Raw genomic sequence first — 21,411 nt, forward strand, 5'->3', positions numbered from 1 at the left:
TGGGTTATCATCTAAAACTGGGACAACCCAAACCTTCTCCGCTCTGAGCTTGAATCTGGAAGTTTTATTTTGAAAAAACAAAACAAAAACAAAACTGAATGACTTATTGAAATGTTTATTAAGTCATTAAGTGACACTTTGTCTTCCTGACTATTTTGTCACAAATCCAGATTTATGGGTCTATCAGAGATCCTCTGTAGCGCCTCTCATCTGTTCTGAAACTTTACTTTAAGACATTATCACATTATTACCACCATCTTTATTCTTTTTTTTTTTCTCCTTACTGCCGGCGGAGTCCATAAATCTATCCGGCTCTCCTCCTGGGGAACAGGCTCCTCCCTCTCTTTTGAGATCAGCCAATCCCGTCTCTCTCTTCCAGTGCTCTCTACTCCCTCTAGCATTAAGCCAGCAGCTTGAGCTCTTAGGATTCCATGAGAGTTTCTTGCACTTGGCCGTCCCGTCACTGTTCCCCCTGCCTGGCCCCTTCCCTAGATCGGGTAGCCTGGTTCACTGTGTCCTTAAACAACCCGTGTGCATGTACAGGAAAGGGGCCCCAAAGTGGGGAGGCCCATCTCTAACCCTTAGTTTTCTAAGAGACAGACTCGCACTGGAAAATCTCTCCACTGCCTTTTCTTTATTGATGAAGTCCAGGGGTGTCATAATTACCATAGTCATCGTCATCAACAACAATATTAGAGTTATCTGTTAAAACGCATATAGACATACATAATGCATGTACATATATATAGATTACTATACGTGCGGCAGCTATTCAGCATGTGGTGAACAATAGACAGGAAACATTAAAAAAACTGAATAACAAACGAAACATAAAGATCCTACAGATTAGAATCTTTTTTATGTTACAGTATGTTTTTGGATATATGGACATACAACTTTTATGATTTTGGAAATATATTTACAATAATCTCATCTTAAAATACAGTACATGTGGCCTCACACACTGACCCGGACCGTCAGCTATGCAGGATATCAAAATTCCTCCTTGTTTGAATAATGGCGCCAGCTCAATAAAGACTTGCTTTTGTCCATGTACTACATGAAGCAGTCTTCATAGTTATCCAGAGGCTATTGATATTGTCATTCTTTGATACTGGAGGGTCTTGCTGAAGACTGTTTGTTTGAATTTTTTTTTTCTTTTTACACAGTTTAAAAGAACGTAGTATAAGTATAAAATTCAGATTTTTTTTTCTACTTGAAAACCATTTATTATACTTCAAGGACTTAAAAAAATATACTTGAAAGTTTCAAAACCTCATGACAAAAGAAACTCTTAAGGTTGACCATGAAAAAAGTAAAATTAAATTGAAGTACTGTTATAGACCCTGGTGCTTTGCTATAGTGAGTGGGTAGGTGCACAAGCTTTTGTTTGGAGTTTTGTACTTTTTTCTTAATGAAATTCTATGACAGAAACAATAATTGTACTAACAACGGAGGTTATGAATTTATTTTAATGTACCACTTTAGAAACATCTTTAATATCTTTGAGGGATACATTAAAGTAAATACCGGCACTTTTCATTCAGTATTTTAATTCATATATAACTTGGGCCTCCCATCCTTCTTTTTATAGATGCCTCTAACATGGTGGACTACCTGTCCAGATGGATGAATGAATGGGTGGTTGGATGGGTGGTGCCTGCTAGGATGAAATTGATGGCCTTGTCCTGAAGGTGCGTCACAAGGGTGTGAAGCAGCCAGACTATGGACAGATGACAGATGATGTTCCCTCTGAAGTTAAACTAATGATTTTGGTGATATGCATCATCGTTTTATATTTGAAGGCCACGAGTTGCACAGCAACTGCAGATACTCCTGACTCCATATACTCAAACGTGTATTCATTTTTTGATGGTTGCTGGTAGTTTATTGTCTACATAAAGTATATACATTAGTATTCAGTTTGCCATTGGTTAAGAAATTTGTGTAAAAGTGAAAATGATATGTAACTTGAGAATGATGAATGTTAAATAGAAGATATGCCAGTGCTTACACCTGGTTCCTCCATCCATTTCCCCACAAGTAATGTCTTCCTGAGCCGTGAAATTACCAAAAATTTACTTGCACTAAACAAAATGATTATTTTACCAAGGTCACTGCACTGGCAGAAAATGAATGCATACAATATTACGTTAAAGTGAACATTGTTGCTTGTCATTCTGTACTCAATGGTTCCACCAATACAACAATATGTTCACACCTCAAAAGTTAGATGACAGTAAGTGGTATGAGGTGGTACATGGCTTCTCTGCTGCTAGATTGTCCCTCATTGGTTCTGAGAAAAAAGAATGGCAGTAAATGTGGCCAACATGCGCTTAATTTTGCTGTAGAAACTGTATGTACAATATCTGCTCAGTTCTCCTGCTGTAGGAAAACATTTATAAATAATTTCTCAAGCCTGAATCCCAAATTCTTTGACCTACGTACAGTTGTCACTAAGTGAAGACAAAAGGAGAATGGAGAGTGAATGGGGGAAACTTCACTCTGATTCTACAGGTGGATGCTGGGTGGAGGTGGTACCTATGAAATCTTATATTGAGTGCATGAGCAAAAGGTACGATGGATAGTGTATGTCATGCGTGATAAAAGTAACTGTCTGCTTGAACTAGCTCGCATGGCTACAGCCGTATTTAGAGATGCATCGTATAAAGTCATCGTTGGACAATTTTGTCAACTGCTCATCGGAACAATGTCCTCTCAATTTAAAAGCTACCACATCCTGCCTTTTACACTTTTAACTGGAACGTGAATGAATGGCTGTTGAATATGTGGATACTGAAGGCACAGTAGACACACTGTCATATGGCTTCATGATCCCTTTGACTCCTGATCCCCTCAAATCCCCGGTGACCCAGAGGCCACGACCCCGGCATCTGCCAGCAGTGGCAGAAGGAGAGGCAAGCTACCACTGTCTGAACCACACCTAGACAGATGCTCTGTGAGATGAAGTCTCGGCAGCGAACCCGCCCCTACACTCTCTCCACCCTCTTAACTGTAAGTCTCATCGGGCAAGATGAGTCATTAGACATCGATCCTGACCTCTGACTGAATCTCTGGCTCCGAGCTGCACAACATGATTTGGAGCAGACAGTTTAGATATCAGGAAGGCCCAATAAGGATTCTGTTTGGTCTGAAACTGCTACAGTATAAAATATGAGTCCCAGTGTGTAATGTGAAAATGTGAATCTAAAGCAAAACGTCTCAATCTCGTAGCGTTCGCTCAATGTAGCCTAATAAGGGATGTTATTTAGAAGTATATTGGTGGTGTTGTTGTGTGAGAACTTAAACTGGTGACAAAATTCTGTCACTGTGACAAATTACATGCTTACAAGTACCTCAAAGGAACATGGTCACTTACTCATAAGCCACAAACATACTCCTGTGGTCACCACAACGTGTAGTAGTTCTGTTTACACTACTTTCTGGAGTCCACTTGGAGGAAGCGTTCCATACATACACAGAAAAACGACGTATACAGGACGACAATGTAGTGTCCGTGTGGTCACAACTAATTGGAGGTACGCGGGTGTCCACACAGAGCCTACGCGTACACCCTCTGATGACGAAAGTTACATCACGGGGACCCTCGTGTACTCAGAGACGCGGAAAGTATCATTTCGGCTTTATAGGCTTGTCAACACACCAATGTGCTTCTGATTCTTAATGTCATTTTGTGGAAGATTTTGTTGCAGTTTGTACCAACATTCAAGTCGAGAAAATGCACTGTAATTAATACTGTATGTGTCTTCGATGGAAGTAGTAGACCAAAGAAGCATCATGGTCATACTTGACAATACTGCAAATGATGGAAAGGACTTGAAGTTGCACTGTGAAGTCCAGGGAAATGCAAAACAAAACATCCCATTCAAAAATCTATTAGTCACGTCACAGGCACTATGTCAATGTGTTTTTTTTTTAAGTCTATAAGTTTATCTTACTGTATTGGGTCAGGCTTGGTAGCTTTGCTTTTGAAAAAAAAAAACATGAAATCATAATCATAAAATGCCAATAAAAATCTGTCGATTAAAATCATACAACCATGGGTTACTGATCATCAGGGAAAATGAGAAATGCTAAACACCTTTAGACAGACAAATCAGATACCTGGCGGCAAACACAAGGTTAAAATTTACATAATAATGATTAATTATATATATAATATATATAATTAATGCTAACAATACTAATAAAAAATTAGCTTAAGGCTTTAATTAAAATAAGGCATCAAATAATGAATTCCCTCAAGGCAAAGATTTCCTGCTATTTTCATTTTGAACACTTGAATAATGAAATATCAGAAACATCACAAAATCGTTCATGCTTTTATTCTTTATTGTGAAGGCAAGCGTGCAATTCACTCACCCCGATGTGTTGGACAAATCTCTGGCTCCTCAATCATATCTTACATGAAATTAAGCAGGTTTCAAGACTTTTTTCTTTTCTCATGTATGAAATATAGAGTGTGAGAGACTTATGAAGTCAGGCTCTTCACACATTCTCAAGCATGCATTGTGTTTTATAAATAAAAAAAAAAAGTTATGACAACCTGCTATCATAAAAAAAAAAACTGTGGCATCACCGGCGACAGTGTTCCATTTTCTGCAAAATAATTTGTATTCTGCTTGCTGAAAACTCATTTATTTATCCTTAATAAATGTATGATGTCATCCACTTCTACTAGAATTTCGATAATTTGGGACATTTTTTGAGGAAAATTTGATGGATGATTGAATTATTCATCTCAATGTGATTCACATTTAATCTCCAGAATCAAGCATTTTAAGGACAATAATTGTAGAAATTGTTTCTATTGTAATGTTTTACTTGCTTTTTTGTTCATCTTAACATTTTAAGACAACTCTGGTGTTGTAGGTACAATTGATTTACACTGTATAGGGACTAAGGTTATAAGAGTACATATATATAGTGCACATTTTTACCCTTGAACAAAGCTTTCAGTGTACTATTTATATGAGTGAGTATTGGATTTATTTGTTTGTGCTGTTATCGTGTGCAGTGGTGCGTGAATGCGAGCTGAGCTTGATGTACGTAAGTGAAGCTGTTTGTCTCTTTGCTTCCTGTGTGTTCTGAAATCTGCTGCAGACAGTCTGGGGTGCAGAGATGGTGGATGGTGTGGGGTGTGGGGTGTGGGGGAGGTAGGCAGCGGACATGGCGGCAGGCCAGAATCAATTGGCAGTGTAATGAGATGGCCTGGTGCCAGGTAACCATGGAGCTACCCTCTTTGCCTGTCTACCAGTGCAGAGTTCAAAATTAAACTGAATGAATGAGAGAGAGAAAGAGAGAGAGAGAGAGAGAGAGAGAGAGAGAGAGAGAGAGAGGGAGGGGAGGGAGGGCAGGGAAATAAGGGTCTGAAATGGCAGGAGTGGAGGATGAGAGAAAGAAAGAAATGGCAGGACAGAGGAGGGTGGCTGATGAGGCACTGTGAGCAATTTCTAAGCACTGCTGTAAAATTTAACGTGAACCCTTATTTCAGAGAAGGAAGATGATAGGGGTAAACTCCAAATCCACCCAAGGTTTTTATTCTCTGAAATACCTTGAAATACTGTTTCTAAGCATCTGCATTTTGCTACTGTACGCTACACCGCTGCACAAAAGTAGGCATTTAAGGACAGAACGAGTGCTTTTCATAAAGAAAAGAACCGTGGACACCCTGAGTTTTCTTCCTTCATGTCCATGTTGAGCTCCTTCCTTTGCCTGCTGATATTAGTCATGTAAATCTCTGCATTTCTTCACCCCCCCCCCCCCAAAACTAGACCCACACTCTTCCTCCTGTCACAGAAGATGTGTTAATATTGAGCATTTGGCTACATTCTTCAAGTGATTTGTACAAGCCAGTGGATCCTGCAGATGAATAGAAATTAAGTAATTAATACAGTAATTAGATCTTTCTCTCCTTCCGACAGCCTTACCCCTGCTATGTCATTGTGCTCGCTCCTTTCTCAACCCCGTCTGCAAAGCATCTTTAAGAACCACTGTGCCGCCCATAATAGATAGTTTAACTTTGTACTTTGTCTCAGTCTGATGAATGCTTCTCACTGGTTTGTTGTCAAACACTGCAATGCAGTCCAACCATGATTGGTAATATTTAAACACTTCTACCAAAACCTTATATTAGGATAATAATAATGTTGAGATAGAGAATGTAACATTTCTTATAGTTATAAAAAGTTATTTTTTTATTTCCTGTGTGCCAAGAGGATCTCAATTAAATGTTTATTTAGATGATTAGATTTAAGTGAGAGTAATAGATGTAAATGTCTTGTATTTTTTTAAACTTTTGTCTCCAGTGGCAAAGATTTAGTTGTTTTCTGACTCAAAGCCAGCGCCTTCATCGTCTGAAGAAACTGGCTCAAACACGACAGAGCCAGCCACATATCACAGGCCGGCCAGACCCGGCTGGAGCAAGCTATCAGTTTGTTTTGGAGTGGTGATAGTAAATGTAAAGCATGGCTGAACATGCAGGATATATATATATATATATATATATATATATATATATATATAGTGTGTGTGTGTGTGTGTGTGTGTATGTGTGCTGTGTGAGTTTTGGCGAGAGGGCTTTTTTATCCTAATACGACCTTTGCTTTGACTATGATCCCCTCTTGCGTTTTCTAATCAGGGGTACTTAGAGCGAGGGCGAGCGTGATATATTCAGTGTAGTACTAGTCTGTCGGTACAGTAAAAAGCATGTTCAGCAGTGGGCCTCATGGCCCTGTGAAAAATGGTCAGGCACTCTGTGTTGAAATGGCCCAGACTTCGGGAGTTTTGAGTGCACGTTGAGAGAGGCGAGACAGTGGGCCAAGATGTCTGTGGTGTGGATTAATGGGGAGGACTGGAGAAAGGGTGCCGCAGTTGTGCGTGAGCAGAATATTTGATGGGGGGAAGCGAGAGGAGGGAACAGCGAGGGACAAGCAACTGCAAGAGATGGGCGAGATGAAAGGGAGGGAAAAGAGATAAAAATGGACTGAAACATCAAGAAGCAAAGATGTATGAGTGTGAATGAAAATGTACAGTAATAAATACTGCTGCTGTCTCGAGTCTCCCACTGGTGCTTTATACTTCTCTCTTGTCTGATTGCACTCTACAGGCTTTACACCACAGACATCAATTCTGTTGCACTGGGCTGGATTTTGGGATAAAATCTACATGAGGGCCTTCTTCGCAGACTGCTGAAATACACACCTCAGTCGAGTTCAGTGGAAAGATACAGCATCTCTAAAGACAACACATGTAGGAAACAAAACAAGGGAGCGAATAAGCAAAGCAGCTACTTTGCTACCCTTCATAAATCAACTACAACTAATTAATTTAACACAAAGTGAAATTGTCATTTTACTTACTTACATGACCACTCTGTCACTACCTCAGGTCCCTGTGAGGCATACGGTACGCACACCTGCACCTGTTATGAAATCACTTCTTATTTTCTGAACTGTACGTCTCTTCTCTCGTGCTTTGAGAGAAGTCTCTGGCAGACAGATGGGTACAGTACATCTAATGTCCTTACGTCTGCTTTTGGTTGTAGTGAAAAAATGCTCCAGTGCCTTTTTATGCACACCAGTGCTTTAATCTTAAAACTTTTATGATCATGAATGTTTGTAATTTGGAGTCGTGTTAAAGCAGATTGAGTGTTGTAATATCATCGCCCCATTTTTGGAGGGTTATTTGAATATGAACACAATTACGAATGAGTCTGTCCATCATACTTTTATTTGTTCTTGGGGTTTTTTTTTTACAGTTATTACCTGCATTACATTCAGCTTTTATGTCTCATGTCTCAGTGTTATTGCTGTGATTTCAGTGGTGCTACTGGTTTAAGTTAATTGTGCAAGTACCACAGATAGACAGGCTGGACTGTGGGCGTTTATCTCATGTTTTAACTGCTATATTCAAATAATTAAAAGCAGCCATTTGAAGCGCCTGCCCCCCTGGGATGCTAAATTTTGCTTGTAGTTACTCAGAAAAGCTTTTTTAAAATGCCAATAGAGTAGAACCAAGTTTGAGCAAGGAACATCCCTGGACATGCCAATAGTTTGGGGGAAGCACATGTCCAGACGTCGCTTGGTATCAGTGACGAGCTGGAATGGTGACATAGTTAACTTCCTGCAACTCAGTCACAGCTTAAACACAAATAGAGAATTACGAAACAAGTAATAAAATTGACAGAAGTTAACAAGAGGAGGGTAAATCATTGATTTTTTTCTGGAATTTAGCTTATGTCAATATGAGAACAATAGAGTGTTTCATTCTTCCTTTAGGTATTTAATTTGCTTCAACATATCATTAAATGAATTAGCTTAATTGGACTAAATAGACTGTTATAATGATACCTATGGGCCACTATTGTAATGAAGATTTGAAAGTGTTTGCAGTATTGTTCAAGTTGAATTGTTCTTATCATTCCAAATATAAAAGATACAGCTGAAATGAAAATGTCTGCTTCTTGAAGACTAGGGTGTAAAAACCAGCAAAACATTTTAAAAAACCATCCTTAGTGCTATAAAAGATCTGGGGAATAAATACAAATTGTGATATAGAAGTATGAGCACATTTCAAATTATTTCATTTATTTTATACTGTACAGTAGTCTGGTGAGTAGATTTATCACCTGCAGTCTAACAACTGTCCTGTCTTAAGGACTGCACAGACCCTCATAACGGCATGGAGTAACACCAGAAAAAAAGACAACCAAGGTGGAATTTTGTGTGCGAACTCCTGGACTTGCTGCAGTGACACCTCATTAATAATGCGGCAAATAACAAAAAATACAACAATGTTGTAGCTGTAGCTGTTGTAGTCTGACATGACTTTAAAAGGTCATCCTGTACTAATAAAGGCCAAGTCCTATCATGTCACTAACAGTACACGTCCCTCAGACGGAAAGGCGTAGGTGGATGTTGTAACACCGCCTGCGTTTATTAAAGGTGGCTCTCGGGTGCAAAATTTAGGGCAAAATTGAAGCAAAGACATTTCAAATCACTCTGATGGGAGGAGTTAACATCTCATTTCTCTGCCAGCAACAGCGCCTGTGACGCAGCAGTAATAAATCTTTCACTTGTACACTAGTAAATCACTAAGTAAATTATTAGCTTATGTCGTGTTCACAGGAATTTACACAGAAGTGTTGTGCGAGAGGGGGAAAGGAGGAGGATAATTGACAATCCATTTTTAAAATTGGGTAGGTTTAACTCTCATATAGGCTACTGTGAGCCCATGGCTGCAGGATGTAGGCCCAAGATGGAGAATAATGAGGACACATGCTGTAAGAACTTGGTAAACACCTCACAAAATCTAAGTAAGACAGTCAAATACAATCATAATCCATGTTAGACCTGAATTCTGCTGCTATGTCTGTCGATTTGCTGCCCTGGCATTATGTTACTATATGAAAAAATGTGGTAATGTCTTTTTGCCCATTGTTGGCCACTTTCTTTTCCCCTCTTTCCCAGGCTCTGAGAGTGGCTTTAAGGGGATACCTTGTTAGAGGTTTGGGGTTATGCCCATGTCAGTCGCTCTGTTTTCTTCAACCTTCTGTTTTGGAGAGGCCCCTGTCTGTGTCGGCACTGTGACAGGCTTCTTGGCAATATCCTGAAAGTCAAATCTGTTCATTTAGATTCAAGTGGTGACCATGGAGCAGACAGCAGCCCATTGGCATGCTGTGGCAAAACTAGTATCCAGGGCACTTAATATCCTGAATCGAGCATTCGTTCTTTTCCTAACGTTAACATGCTGATATACATGGGCGACTCCACGTGTGAAGGTGGTGCTTGTATTACTAAAATGTGGAATATATAATGCTTACAAATTAGCTCACTGGTCCTCCAGAGGTCAGAAGTCAGGGCTAGATTGAGAAATGGCCTGGTGGGGACTTTTGTGTCTTGCTTAAGGACGCTTTAGTCAGGCAGCTGCTTACTGGCACGAAGCTTCAGTGAATACATACAGTCTGACAACCTCCACTGCTTCAAAATCTGAAATAATGCCTCCAATGTTGGTGCAGGTTACCTCACTGGTGTGTTAATTTCTCAGATGTACAGTAGGATGGAAATATTTTGTAGATGTAGTAGTATTTTGTTTGAAAACAGTGGAAACCTACATCTGTATATTTTACCAGGAACAAGTGCTGCCCTGTAAAACAGAAAGCTTATTGATGTAAAAGATGAACAACAGGATTAAGTGTGTGTACTGTAAGTGGACTTTCCCAAAGCTTGGGGTTTTTTTTAAATGGGGGAAAAACCAATATGGGCTCACATAAAATAACCTTAACTATGTTGCATCATTTCTTTATTAAATGTGGAGTTTTAAAACTAGAATTCCTTGCTCTCTCGAGTGTCTTTTAGCCTGTCGTTGTAGTAGTCGTTGAACTGAAGCACTGCCCTGTGCAATGCAGTTTGCAGTCTTTTTTCCAATTATTCCTTTTTCATTTTTACAAGCTTGAAGTTTCAGTTACATGTAGTCTTTGGTCTCATCTTGAATCTTTAGAGCTTTTCAGGAAACGTTGGAGTGGCAGTGAACAGAATCGGCCCGCGGATAGAGCCTTGAGATACTCCACTAGAAACATGCTGATGAGGATGTAGTACTATTGACTACAACAGTCTGGCTATTGAAGTACAGTACTGTTGTAATGTCAGAAGTGGTGCTGAAGTCAAGTACAGCAAGAAAGATTGCTCAGGAGAGCAGCCCGTTCATGTAATTTAGCGCTCATAATAAATTTTATATAATGATTTTGACAGAGACGTTTCTAAATATATCTGAGCACTAAATGGCTACGCAAAGGACACCAACTTGAGAAAGTAATATGTTTAAATATCAAAGCATGCGTAGTTAAAAAAAAAAAAAGGTGAATTTGGATTTACAGTATGATGTTGGCAGACTTGACATGGCATACTGGAAATAATAACCATAGCCACTCAAAGATTGAATAATAACTCCACAATCATTGATATCTAAATTAACTATTTTAAATCTAAAAATTTTATATCTTAAAATAAAATAAAAAATATTGATAAAACACAAGTCATTTGTCCTGTAAAGCATTCAGGAGACATGAACACAGACAACAGTGTGGAACATCAGGATGTGGGCATGTGGGAGACAGACAATAAGCCATATCAGCCTTACTCGTATACAGTCGTAGCCTTCGCCTGCCTGTTGGGCCAAGTAGAGTTTCTTAGGGACTGACAACACAGCTGTACGCCATTCGTCCGGTCTGAATGGGACAAAGGGCATGAGTGAGGAGAGGGGAAACGGGGGAGAGATGCTCGCTGAATCGCCCAGCCCTCCCCTAAGCAGGACGGGGAGCACCACTCTTCCTCTCTGCTCAGAGCTGCTTTCCCCCGGCCCTCAGCCATTTTGGAGAGAGGAAAAAGTGGCTGTTTTCTCTCTCCCTCTCTCACTACGTGGCATAGCTTTGGAAAGGCTTCGGCTGCTGTGTTGTAGCAGCAGAGAAGACACACTTTGCAGCTCGCACTTGGGAGATAATATGTTTGCAGAGAAAAAATTCTGACGCGAATCAGCCTTCTTCCATCTTGACTTTTTTTTTTTTTTTTTTAAATGAATTTTTGTTTCCCTTGCATTCAGCTGCTAAGCCTCTCTCTCCTCTTTGCTATGCACTTTCACCCAAGCTTTGTCCTTTTCTTAATAACTTGCGCTCTAGTTTTGTTGGCCGCTCCTTTTCCCCTTGTGTCTTTTAAGTTATATCTTTTCTCATCTCTCAATTTGATTTTATGCAACAGAGTTTAAGACAAAGGGATATGTCCAAATTTTGGCAGAACTAAGAAGAGACAGAGCTGCAGCCAAGGATCCTGCTGGGATCCAAAAAAGCCAAGCAGAATGAAGCACCAAAAAAAAAAAAAAAGAAAACACCACCCTTTCCTTTGCTTGGTCAAAAATTCCACTTTCTGTGTAGCCAGCCCTGCGCAGCGACTCCTCCTCATCCACATCTTACCGCATTCAACCTTTTGCCATTTCTCTCTTGCCGTACCTTTTTTTAAAGGCGATTTGAGGTTTTTGTACCCCGGAAAATGGGGGACTGGACAACGGGTTAGGAGGGCGTAACAGGGAGAAACGAGGGGATGTTATCTTCTTACTTTTCCTTGTTATTTAGCTTCTTTTTTTTTTTTTTTCGACTGTTGCTGTTATTGAATCGCTTTTTTTGTGCTTGTAGTTTTTAGTCATGTGTTTTAAGGGTGTGCTTGGATTACCACGTGTTTGTAAGTGTGTTGTATTGTGAATGTGTGTGCACGGGTATCTTATCTGTGAATGTTAGACTTTCTGCTCACAGTCTCACAGTCAGTTTGTGATGTTGTATGTCTGTTTTTATAGGTTTCTTGATTTATGCTGAAGCACTGGCCTACACTGCTCCTCAAGCCTGACTCCATCTGATGTCCGGCGTATGCCCTATTGGTATGTTGGCGATTTATAATACTTATAGTTTTCTGTTAGCTGGGTTCAGTGTTTCTAATCCGCACCTTATGATTTGTTGTTTTATTGGTGTTTGCTGTTTGTGTTCACACTGAATATTTTCTGTAGTTTATGCCAGGTAGTGAGATCAAGAAAAACAGTGCTATTAAAATAACACAGAAGGTGGTTTTCTTTCCAAAATTAAAATAGGCATCATATTTTGTATTGTGTACAGGAAATTTATTTAATATGATTTCACTGTGTCATTTAAATATAGTCGCATATTTACCTGCAGATGTCGGTAGCTTTTGCATCTCTGTTGGCGATTGCAGTTGTTCTTGGACCCTTTTTTTTTTTTTTTTTGCTTTTTTGTCAAGAATATAAAGAGTTTCGTAATGGTATAATTGGTGTATTTCATAAATCATCATAATAACCAATGGCGTTTTAAACAGCACTTGTTGAGTTTATTTTCTGTATTCTAATCATTCATTACTAAGCGTTTCTGTGTCCACATACAGTATTTTATTCTGCCTGACATTTGAAAAATAAATGTTGACCTCAAAAGAACGTGATCAGCAGGTTATACAAACACAACACACACAAACGTCCATCTCACATGTGTCATGTGCTCTGGCCTGTTCACTTCACTTTGGTTGAATTTCAAGGCTCTTCTCTTTTAAGATACATGAACAGAAAATATATTATTGTATAGCCGCATTGGTAAGGTCTAATTTACTATAAAACAAGAAAAATATATGATCGCCATTTTTCCATCTAAGATGACAAAATCTCACCACGCGGGATTCGTAATTGTAAAAGTAGAGTATTTTAATTGTCTCAGTCATATCAAGGAATGATTTACTCCTTATATGTTAAAAGAGTAAGAGACAGAATAGACTGAACTCTTAAGTCTTGGTACCAGTGATAGGAGTGGTATCTTGAATGAGTCCAGGTTCAGATTGCAGAATTACTTTGTTTTCATGTTTTGTGGGTTTCGTCCTCCTTATTTGCTCCTGAAGGGGTAATGCCAGCTGCCACAAACCCGTAGATCCGAACTTGTGGTGACTGGCTGCACAAGCTCGTATCTATAGGTATGTGTCTTCCTGGCAAACACAGCGCCCGCCCTATACATGTGAGAAAAAAAAAAAAAAAAACTAGCTTAATGTAATCAGCTCAGAAGCAGGTTTTGACTGGATTGTCATAAAAGGGGAATTGTTAGACTTCATTACAGTTTTGTGTATATGTGTTCCCAATATTAAACAACATCGACCTTGACTGACCCTGAATCATCTCGGGATGCAGGATGTTCTCCAGCAAACTTAAACCACGTGTCCCATCTTTACGCAGTGACCCCACCCAAAGTAGCAGGGTTGGGCTACAGTGTGTGACGATGTGATGTGACATTATAAAGATTTATCAAGGTGTTTGCCATTCTGTGTCTATCCCTTTAACATCTCTGAATGAATTAGGCCACTGGGTCAATGCTTCATAGCAATTTTGGATTAACAGGATGTTTACGGTTTCTTAAATTTTCTTAAAAATATGCCGGTATCGTAGTAGCAATCTATATCATAACGTAGAATGCTAACACAACATAAAACATTTACCACAATAGAAGATTTGGTAAATTTCGCCCATCCCTACAAAGCGGCCACGCTGCCGTTTCCTCCAGTGTTCCGCAGGCTGAGGTAGTAGGTTGTATAGTTCAGAGTGACACCACAGGAGATAACTGTACAGCCTCCTAGCTTTCCCTGAGGAAACACCACACACTCTGGACACCGATTGATTATTTTACCGCCTTTATTAAAGGTGGCTAACAGCGACGTTTTTGTGATATCACACTGTGTGATATCACGCTGGGCGCTGCATTTATCAGTCGCTTGTAAATACATTGTTTTTATATCAAGTTCTTTTGTGTCTCACTCTAAAATTATGATTTTTCTTTTTCTCTATTTCTTTTGTTATGTACGTTTCACGTATTTTTACAGGACATAGAAAGAGATAAAAACGTGTCGCACAGACTAGCATGAACACGGCAAAAATTGTCCCTCATATGACATTATGTGTGGCAAGAAGACAAAATTAAAAACAACAATCAACGAGGGGGGAAATGTATCACTGTTAGGGAGAAAGCACCAACATGCTGTAGCAGCGAGGTCTGTAGGCCGCTCTAATGAAAGAGATGCCACTGAAGGGAAACACCATACAGCCGCAGGGGGAAGAACTCAGTCTTGGCAGCCAATTATGTACAAAGTTCAGTTTCACTTAACCAAAACGATATATTTCCTCTGCGCAGCTATGTGGTAAAGACACTGCTGTGATCAAAACAGCCAGCAACAACTTTCACTGCATCAAGAACCAAGAAACCCACAGACGCCTGAAATCATCCAGGTCCCTGACAGCAATGAATAATGAGTTGATTTATTGTTTTATTTGAGGCATATTTAAATGACTTTCTCGTGCTTTGTCGCAAACCATGTGGCTTTTAGCTGCTCTTGAGACATATTTTAGCTGCTTTGTTTTGATATCCGCTGGAGACTACATGCAACTTCTTCTCCTCAGAGCTATTTTCTAAACAGTTTAAGGTGTTTGAATTTCAATTAGTGGACATTCCCGCAGAAAGAGAAATACAGATGAAATCAACAAATGTGTTTTTTATTGTAGTATTTGTGCATGTTATCAAGTAATGAGTGTGTGTAATTTTCTGACTCCCCTGAGTATTATACCTGCTACATCCTAATTTGTACAGCCATGTAAGCCCGTTCCTTATACAGTTTTTGGTCTGAACTAATAAAATAAATAAAAAGAGACAGCGGATGCAGCCCTGTCAAGTAGTTTGGTATCCCTGTAGCGCGATGTGCTGCTGTGTGCAGATGTGTAGAGCAGGGAGTGGTATGATGATGAAAGACTGTTTCCATTTAAACCCTTCGCTCTCTGTCCCAAGGCCACCGGGTTCGATGGAGGTGGGGGTAAGGAGCTCTGTGGGCCAGAATGAAGCAGGGGCCCTCGGTACGGGGCAGCTCCTGCAGTACGAGAGAGCGAGCAGTCACTTACAGTAGATACAACATGAATCTGCTGTGGGTTTTTGTTTTTTTGTTTTTTTCTTGCTCACAGCGTAATTATCTGTCTGTGTGAGATTTTTTTTTGTTGTGGCCATGGGGTAGTGTGTTACAGTATACAGCAGGAGGCATACAGGAGCTCTCCCTAGTGACCCCTACCCCCCACCCTTGTTGAATCTAAGTGTGGGGTTTTTTTTTTTTTTGTCTTCATTGAAAATTTCTATTAATAGTCCCGTTTGGCTGTTTTACTGTAATGTTAATTCTGTGTGTGGCCGATTGAAAGCGTCAGCATCGCTAGAGAGGAAGTGGAAGCAAAGAATGCCACTTTGTAAAACGGAGATTATACGGATCCGTCACTGCCCTGAAGTGCATGTGATGTGATGAGACAACACTGCATGTGATATCTGTGACCCAGAGAGATGTATTTGCTTTAAAAAAAAAAAAAAACTAAAAAAAAAAAAAACAGGAATAGAGCCAAAAAAGGACAAGTCTCTTATGAGATTCAAGTCAGATATAAAGACAAATGTAGCTGAAGTGAGAACTCGATTTTCTAATTGACCTTGAAATGAAAGAGAATACACTCTCCAAGAAATCCATTGAAACCGGCAGAGGGAAAAAGAGTGATAGTGTGGGACCACACAGGCCATTTTTCTGCTGTCACTGATCTCAGCCCATTGTGTGTTGTCCGTCAGAGGAACCCTGTTCCGGTAATTCCCCTTCTCCCCATTTGTCTCGCTTTCCTACCATCTTGTCTCCCGTTCCTTTTTCACAAGCCTTTTTCTGCTGCTTCACAGCAGCTAATACTGATAAAATATAGGACTACCACATCAGGCTTCCAGTTACATTTCCTTTACCGCTCCCTGAACTTGTATGTTCTCTCCTTTGCGCCCTCCTTTTCTCTTTCAATCTTCTCTTGTTCCCACCCTCCTTTTCTCCATGAAACGCACGCTGTAATACCCAGTCACTCTCACAGACACAGAGGGAGAGAGAGACAGGAACAGAATACCGGACTTGCCGACTGGAGAAGGATTCTGATTTTTTTTTTTTCTTTTTCTTTTTCTTTTCTTAAATGAAAAGGAGCTTGAAAAGAGAGATTGTAAGATAAAAATGTGATTGCCTTTCTTTGCCTTGTATGCTCTTGTTCTCTTTGCCACTTTCTCCCTCCCTCTCTCTACCTTTCCTTATCTCTTTCCTTCTCTGCATATATCAGGCCTTCAGAGTCTAAGTGATTTCAGCTGTGGGAGGAAATGAACGGATGATATTTATTTCTCTTTCCCCACTCTGCTGCTGCTGCTGCTGCTGCTGCTGTTTCGATACTGTATGTAACAGGCAGAGGGGGCAAGCAGAAGCTCTACAGTTTCTCTGCCCTGGGGACTTGAGCCTGCAATCCATGAAGCATGCGAGGCAGAGGAGGGAGAGAAAATACAGAGGCACAGACACAGACAGAGAGGTGTGATATAGCGAGACTAAAGCGCCCGAGCGAGATCAGAAAGAAAATGTGAGACAGATGGAGCAAGGAGACAGACAGACAGACAGACAGGGGAAGAAAAGATGGGTAGTAGTGTCACATGGAGAAGAGGGGTGAGTAGCAGCGGGCAGAGACTACAGCAACAGGCGTTACACTTTTTTTCCTATTATTCACTAATGTGGCTGTTTTGGCACTCTGTGTCTATTTTCATAGCTTTTAACCATCTCGGGAAAAATCTGACGATAACACGAACTTCTGCTTGTTTTTGTTTTCTTTTTAAATCTAATGTAAATCCGTGATTTATATGGAAAAGTTTAGGGAACGCTGAGATTGTGGGCACATGTCTACTTTATTGGATTGTATGTGGCATGCGTGTGTGTCTCAGTAGGCGCATTGTCTTTCTTTATAGGCAAGTAATCAGTTACTTATCTTACCTTTAAGTTACCTGCATACATTTTTAATACTGCTTTTCCTTCCTGTCTGTCTTTCTTTCTCTGTCATTTGTTCTTGCTCTCTTTTACTAGTAAGCATGCATGTGCAGTAGCGGTACAGGCCCATTCATCTGCTCTTTTTTTTTTTTCTTCTTGTGCATGCCATTTTCTACTGGTGTCAACTAAAACGCATCTTCCTGAATTCTTATTTTGTAAAGGCACTTAAAAATAGATTTGCTTTCTATTTTTGCTGCTTTATCTCTTTATCTAGTGGCTTCTTTCTTCCTTGGTTTCTAAATTTAGTGTCAGTCATTCTTACTGCTTTTTCTATTTAAAACCTAAATCTGCTATATTTCTTACTTTAACCCTTTAACCTCACACCTGCCCTCCCTTTTATCTCTCTTTCTCTCTCCGTCTCTGCATCTCTCCCTCTCTCCCTCTCTCCCTCTCTCTCTCTCTCTCTCTCTCTCTCTCTCTCTCTGGCTGCACATGGTACAGTCTTGCATGTCTGAGCAGCAGACGGCTAGACAGCAGCAATCTGCTACAGCAGCCTAATGTGCTAGTCCAAATGATCCATTCAACAAAGCCTGGGCAAGCAGCACTAAAATCTCTTCCTCCACTTCTCTCTCCAGCTTTCTTTTTTTTTTTTTTTTCACACAGATCGCTTTCTTTCCGTTTTGTCTGGCCACATCCTCTGTCTGTTCCTCTGCTGGGCTGACCGGCGCAGACACAGAGAGAGAGAGAGGACTGCGGCAGCCTCCGCCACCACGGTCAGCTGGGTGAGTTTTTCTCTCCTCTCCTTCCTCGCATCTCGTCTCATCACCCTCCCAGCCCTCCTATTCCTCCGTCTCCTCATCTCGCCGGCAGTCAGATCTCATTCCAAGCACCTGACGAATGAGCTTTCCCTCCATACCGTCAGAGCCGCATGATTGACAGGTGCGGTCTCAGAGGACTGACAAGCCTGGCATGTCTGGAGATGGGATATCACATAGGAGGAATGTAAGTGGTAAGGAGCTTTGGCTTTTTCACTGATGGGGAGGGATTTTTTTTTTTCCTTTTTCCGAGCTAGACTCTGGCGGTCCATTTTCAGTCTCTGCTGCTTGTCCTTGTTGTCTGACTGTTACTGCTGCGTGTGTGTGCATGGCTGCAGGTCATTTTTTAGTGAAAAATCTCAGATGTTTTACTATCGATTAGTGCTTCGGTCGAGCCAGGCTGTGGCGGCGACAGGGAGGCCGAAATCTGCTGAGGCAGAGCCATTCTTATGAACATCATGTGATAATAAAGTGCTGTCTGTCTGGGTGTGTATAGCCATTCAGTGGTGACTACAGTACAAATGTGTACAGTATGTGTGTGCATGTAGAGGACGTGTAATCAGTTTTTGTGTTAAAGCCTTTATGTGTGGTTTCGTGTGCTGGTGATTTGCTGCGTGTATCAGTATTTAACTCATGCGCACCCATACGCAGTGTACCGTGATATATGCTGTCTTATGCAGTACAAAAATGTTATGGAGGATCTAATACATGTGCCGTCGGGTTATGCGAACCCCGACTTTCCGAAGACCAAAGCGGACTTACTGGCATAACTGAGATCTAGGGTACAGCACAGCACAATGCCAGGGAGAGAGGAAGCTGCCATTGTCTGCTCCAGTCTCAGCCATAGCACTCGAGCAGCAGATTGATCTACTGTATGTCGCATAGGAAAGGCCAGACAAAAAGCAATCTGTACCTCTCTCATTCCCTGAGACCCTAACTTGTGACGTTTTGCTGTGATGTGCACGGGTTGGGTTCTTGGGAGCTGCGAGGGGCACTCACACATCTCTGTAACCTAACAAAAAAAAAAAAAAAAAAAAATGGAAAAGACTAACATGGCGGAAAGACACAAAGCGCAACAAAGAAAGGACGGCTTCGCTTTTTTAGCCAAGCACGATGACAGGGAATGTTCATTTGATCCACCCACACGAGTGAAAATAGAGATAGAAGGGGAACGAAAAAAGGAAGAACATTGGGTTTCTTTCAGGATGTGGAGGGGTTTAGACCCAGAGGCAGGCACAGCGTGTGGGGCGACGGGTGGGGGTGGGGGGGAGGAGAGGGGGAGATGGATAGAGGAATGTGGGTATGAAGGACATGTGACTGAGATGGAGGGATGTCCAGGCGAGGTGCGGTGGTACGGCGAAACGCTGTCACATTTACAGTATCCTCGGGTTTTTTTGGGCAGGTACAACAAATGAATGAATAAGGAATTAGTGACTAAGGTTACACCCACAGTGACTAATGTTACACATGCCAACAGACAAACAACAAGGACCTCATACAGGCTGTAAAAGAGAGATGTTGACATCGGTAAACATTTATTCTTTTATTTGCAGCAGTTCTGGCGTACAGTAAAATGCAGCTGGTTAAGAAAATGAGCAGAAAAACGTAGCATAGCATACAAAGTGTCACTTAGGCTGCACAGTGCAGCAGTATAAAGGAGAAAGGACACAAATTCATCGTGACTCTTCTGTTTCCGCTACTCGACTACTGTCCACGGCCTCTTCATGCCTTATCTTGAGAGCAGCACAAAGTACTAGTGAGAGCGTGACACTGAAAGCTCAGTACACTTGTGTTTGACCTCATGAAAATTCTCATCTTTCTTTTTTTCTATACCTACTGCACCTACTTGTGTGTGCCTCTTTGTCTGTTGTGAATAGAAGACACTGAATAGGGAAACTTAATGCGTGATTGAAATTGAAATGATGAAATTGTAGGATACTTGTGCACGTGTGCAACAGGGTGCCGAGTCATTTAAGTAAGGATTGTGGTAAAAAAGTGAAATTAAAAAGCTGTTATATTGTATACTGTGTTTTAACAGATGTGTTCGGAGGGTAGAATGAGCGAGTCGGTATTCGATCCGGGGTTTTGATGCAATACTGTATGTGGGGCCACTTCAGGTCTTCAGCTGCTGATGACCAGTGTGTCATGCTAAGGACTGTTGTCTCAGTGTTCACAGTTCTCCTAAAACTGCCGTTCAGTGTGTTGAAATGTGTCTGCAGGCAAATGTCTGTTTCTATAATTGGTCAGTGATCTGTGATCACAGTAACAGCTTCATTTCCAGCTCTCCCCTCCCTTCATCCACACCTACAGTACTGTATGTAACCCTTTACACGTCTCCTCCTTCTTCTTCAGCCAGTCTGAAGTCACTCTGTCTTTCTGTGAGCTTCAGCAGCATTTGAACAGTGATACTGTTTGATGTTTTGTCCTCATTCTTTCATTAGTTTGGATGTGATTATGCGGTTGACGTGCAGGTAGCTTTGAGCTCCGATTCTATTTTCAGCTTTGATTTGAAGGCATTTTTTTACCATATCAGATGAAAGGTTGAAGAAACAGCTGCCATTTTTGGTACAATCCGCCCAACCCCCCCCACCACCACCACCCTTAAGGAATTTAGAGATTCATTAAATAGGCATTTTTACCATGTGGTCAAACACTCCTAATGAGCAATGACTTCTGTAAATGTACAACTCGTTCACGTTGTCACGCACTTCATATCTTATTGGAAGTTTTAATCCCCCAGTCTGGTTTCAGTTTACTCTGTGAGGATGCAGCTGTAAGGAAGGTCACTCCAGCAGGTTAGCAAATATACTATAAGACTAAACAAACATATGGTTTCTTAGGTCAATCTCTAAACCTCCTGATGCAACAGATTGTAACAATAGACAAATAACAGTGAAATCTGGCTGCTGAATTCCGTACAATGTCTGATCTGTCGCATATTATCCGGGCCTTGATCTTTCATTGCTATAGTCAGAAATACAGTACTTTACTTCAGTGATCTCCAGCTCCATGTTATCATATGAATATTGAGCTGTTTTAGCTGTAGTGGTTTGATGTTAATGTCTGTGTTACTGTAATGTTATCTTTCGATCTCCTTGAGATTTTGATCTTAGAATCAGTGAAAGAAAGCATTTATTGTCAGTATTAAGTACATTGTCTGAACATTTCTCATTTCCCATGTGTTTACACGCAGAGTGCAG

The 21,411-nt window shown here is 40.7% G+C and overlaps 1 long non-coding RNA gene across 3 annotated transcripts in view; it reads left to right on the forward strand.

Moving 5' to 3' along the window:
• The window catches only part of LOC122996201, a 71,108-nt gene that overhangs the window by 38,949 nt on the left and 10,748 nt on the right, over window positions 1-21,411 (forward strand). For all 3 annotated transcript variants that reach the window (XR_006406956.1, XR_006406957.1, XR_006406958.1), the window contains exon 4: window positions 12,364-12,444. This is a non-coding gene — a long non-coding RNA (uncharacterized LOC122996201). The remainder of the gene's footprint in view (window positions 1-12,363; window positions 12,445-21,411) is intronic.

This window comes from Thunnus albacares, chromosome 13 (genome assembly GCF_914725855.1).
Source record: "Thunnus albacares chromosome 13, fThuAlb1.1, whole genome shotgun sequence".
NCBI classification, from domain to species: Eukaryota; Metazoa; Chordata; class Actinopteri; order Scombriformes; family Scombridae; genus Thunnus; species Thunnus albacares.